The sequence below is a fragment of the Mastomys coucha genome, unplaced genomic scaffold (genome assembly GCF_008632895.1).
Source record: "Mastomys coucha isolate ucsf_1 unplaced genomic scaffold, UCSF_Mcou_1 pScaffold5, whole genome shotgun sequence".
Taxonomy (NCBI): domain Eukaryota; kingdom Metazoa; phylum Chordata; class Mammalia; order Rodentia; family Muridae; genus Mastomys; species Mastomys coucha.
In genome coordinates, this window is record NW_022196911.1 from 79,509,357 (window position 1) to 79,513,157 (window position 3,801).

At 41.9% G+C, this 3,801-nt stretch overlaps 1 protein-coding gene across 1 annotated transcript in view; it reads left to right on the forward strand.

Moving 5' to 3' along the window:
• Positions 1-2,170, forward strand: part of LOC116077388 (protein Wfdc21) — a 6,261-nt gene extending 4,091 nt beyond the window's left edge. The window contains exon 3 of the mRNA XM_031351900.1: positions 2,020-2,170. The gene's annotated coding sequence lies outside the window, so the exon portion shown is untranslated. The remainder of the gene's footprint in view (positions 1-2,019) is intronic.
• Positions 2,171-3,801: the final 1,631 nt, after the last annotated feature.

Sequence of the window (3,801 nt, forward strand, 5' to 3'; positions counted from 1 at the left end):
GGAGGAGGAGAAGGAGGAGGAGGAGGAGGAGAAGGAGGAGAAGGAGGAGAAGATCTGAACAGAACTTTTTAGAACAAAACTGAGGAGTTTTTTTTGTCGGGACACAAGAGAAGTTTTTAGACAGAACTGACCTTAAGAAGAAGTTACAAGTAAAGGCACAGCATTGGGAGAAAAGGCATTGAGAGTTAGAGCATTACTGTGACATCAGAAAGGGAGGAGAGAGCAAGATTAGGAGAATGCAGAGTGGGATAACTTAGAAACTATAGTTACCATAAAAAATTTAAGAGAGCAATGTGCAGAATGTAGAGGGAAAGAGGCAAAAAGAAGTTGCAGAGAGCAGAAGGAGCAGGCAGGCTTCTCCTTACCATGGGAGAGAACAGGTCTTTTCTTAATAACAAGGCAGGCTTAGTCTTTTTTTTTTTTCCCCATTTTTTTTTTTTTTTTTTTTTTTTTTTTTTGAGACAGGGTTTCTCTGTGTAGCTCTGGCTGTCCTAGAGCTCACTCTGTAGACCAGGCTGGCCTCAAACTCAGAAATCCACCTGCCTCTGCCTCCCAAGTGCTGGGATTAAAGGCGTGTGCCAACATCCTCAGCCCAATTTTGTGTGTGTGTGTGTGTGTGTGTGTGTATGATTACACTGTAGCTGTACAGATGGCCATGAACCATCATGTGGCTGTTGGGAATTGAACTCAGGACTGCCCCGGTCGCTCCAGCCCGGCTTGCTCTGGAGTAATACACTGTAGCTGTCTTCAGACACACCAGAAGAGGGCGTCAGATCTCATTACGGGTGGTTGTGAGCCACCATGTGGTTGCTGGCATCTGAACTCAGTACTTTCTGAAGAACAGTCAGTGCTCTTACCTGCTGAGCCATCTCACCAGCCCAAGGCTTAATCTTATTAAAAGAACAAAGCTTTCTTCTTACAAACTTTTAAAGCTAAATTCACTTAGCTTTAAAAGGCTAGAAGCATTTTTTTTTTCTCTCTACAACAAAGATTGGAGCTCATTTTCCATCCAGAATGAGTGAGTTCTTTCTGCACAGGTGCTTGGTCTTTTGCTCCAAATGCATATGTAAGTATGGATGTGTGTGTGTGTGTGTGTGTGTGTGTGTGTGTGTGTGTGTGTGTAGATATGTAATTGTGAGAATGTATGCAAGCTGGACCCAACTGGTTTGAGTGGAAATGTATAAATGTGCATGTGAATCTGTATATGAATTTATGTGAGTTTATGTATATTTGCTTATGTAGAAGTTTTTCCTTCTGTGAGTGTTATTCTCTTCTCCTGGTTCAATAGAAGTTTATTGCTCCAAACTTCCCCATAGCCTGACAAGCAAGAGGCATCTGGACAAAAGGGAAAAGGCTCTAGCAATCAATCCTTTACTTAATCTCCTGCTGTTTTAGGATGAGGTGCTAAGTGCCAGAGACTTGCAGTTTCTGGCCTCAGAGGAACACAGCAAAGGCAGGTCAGCTACAGTAGCAGAGTAACTTAGACTTAGATAAGTGAACTTTTAAATATTATACTACAACTCTAAATATCTCATAAGACAAAAGTCGTACCCTCCACCAATGCTTTCTCCTCTGCTGCCTCAAAGAGTTCTGACAAGAAAGAAGACCCCACTGGGGCTGGCCCCTAGCACCAAAGTATTCATGTTTAGAATATTTATTTATCCACCCCACCTGTAGTGCTTTCTGGCTTCTTGATAGTGCTATGGATTTCCAGAATCAAGAGCTGATATTTCTCATTGTATTCCAGGTAGTAGCCAGGTACCCAAAACAGTAGGTCTCATGTATAATTTTTTTAAAGATTTTTAAATTTATTTTATGTGTATGAGTACACTGTAGCTGTACAGATGGCTGTGAGCCACCATGTAGTTGCTGGGATTTGAACTCAGGACCTTCAGAAGAGCAGTCAGTGCTCTTACCCGCTGAGCCAACTTGCCAGCCCATAATATTTACATCTATTTCTCCAACAAAGAATTTTCTCAAAGGTTATCTTTTCTAATTATTGTTCATTTCTTTCTATAGCTTCTACCTGGAAAAAAAAATGTGCCTGTTTGGAGCTCTGTGACCAAGAAAACAGTTGAAAACGGTGGCCATGGATGGAGATTACAAGCAGCACAGTGGGGAGGGACAAGGAGGTGTTTCTTTTAATAAACCATTAATGTAAAAGTCTCCACACTACTTGAGTTATTTGCTTGGAGGTTGTTATGGTTGAATATGACACGTCTCCTTGGTCCATAGTTGTCTGTACTGTTTAGGAAGGAGGGGCCTTGCTAGAGGAGGTAGGTCAATGGATTATTTTGTCTGGGCCTGACATGTTTCTTGCTGTTTCCTGGTTGCTTTAGGTGAGAAGCCTCAACCAAATACTCCTGCTGTCATAATTCTGCTTTACTACAGAGCAAAGCAGGAGATCCAGCCAAGCACAGCCTTAAACCCCCTAAAATAGTGCACCAAAAAAATTAATAATAAGTCCTCCTTCCTTTAAGCTGTTTCTCTCAGTTATCTAATCCTAATCATGAAAAAGCTATTAATGCCAATATGTTCAGTTCTGATATCATAAATTCTTGTGAGTGGCAATATGGGTCCACCAAGAAAATGAACATATCTATTCTGTGGTCATCACTAACTGAAGGAGAAAAAATATGCAGAATTCCCAGGGAGACCTTTGAAGACTTCCTGAATTGACTTGAGTTACATGGTAGGTGCCCCTACACACCCACCTCCCACCCTGTGACTGGAAACTCACAGCTTAGCATCAGTATACTCTATAATACCAAGGCCAGTCAGTCTTGAATAATACTTTATGTGGGTCATAACTACCATCAAACTCAGACAGTCCACACAGTCTCTTTATACTTTTATGGTGGTAAGAACCAGGCCCCATGGGCTGGAGAGATGGCTCAACAGTTAGGAACACTGACTGTTCTTCCAAAGGTCCTGAGTTCAATTCCCAGCAACCACATGGTGACTCACAACCATCTGTAAAGTGATCAGATCTCTTCTGGTGTGTCTGAACACAGCTACAATGTACTTATATACATAAAATAAATAATTCTTAAAAAAAAAAAAAAGAACCATGTCCTATATCCTTTAAGCTCAGCGCAATATTTGAACATATCTTTAAGTTGCTTCAAATACTCTGGGTTTTAAGCAAAGAGAATCATTGCTATAGCAACCTGATTATCTCTCTAGGTCGGGGTATGTTGTGCTTGGAGGGTAGGAGGAAATCAAGTACTCTGATGAGACGTCCTATCAGAACATCAAGAGTAGAAGTAAGTCACATAGCTAACTTTTCTGCCACTGCCATCTTATATAAGAGTGATCTCCAACTCCAGTCAGAATCTGAAACTCTAGCAACATCAGCCCTGCTCCAGGGAAACTTTCTTTCTTTCTTCCTTCCTTTCTTTCTTTCTTTCTTTCTTTCTTTCTTTTTCTTTCTCTCTTTCTTTCTTTCTTTCTTTCTTGTTTGTTTGTTTGTTTGTTTGTTTTTTGTTTTGTTTTGTTTTTCGAGACAGGGTTTCTCTGTGTAGCCCTGGCTGTCCTGGAACTCACTCTGTAGACCAGGCTGGCCTCAAACTCAGAAATCCGCCTGCCTCTGCCTCCCAAGTGCTGGGATTAAAGGCGTGTGTCACCACCGCCCGGCAGGGCAAACTTTCTGAGAGGGTAAGGAGTGGTGAGTGGCAAGTTTCCAAGCCTTATTTCTTCCACCTTTTACCTTTTCTAAGCACAGCGCGGCTTGCAACCTTCAATGCAAATGATGGCTTTCCGGAACTAGAGCACACAAAGAGGCCCTGCCCCAGCGGTGCT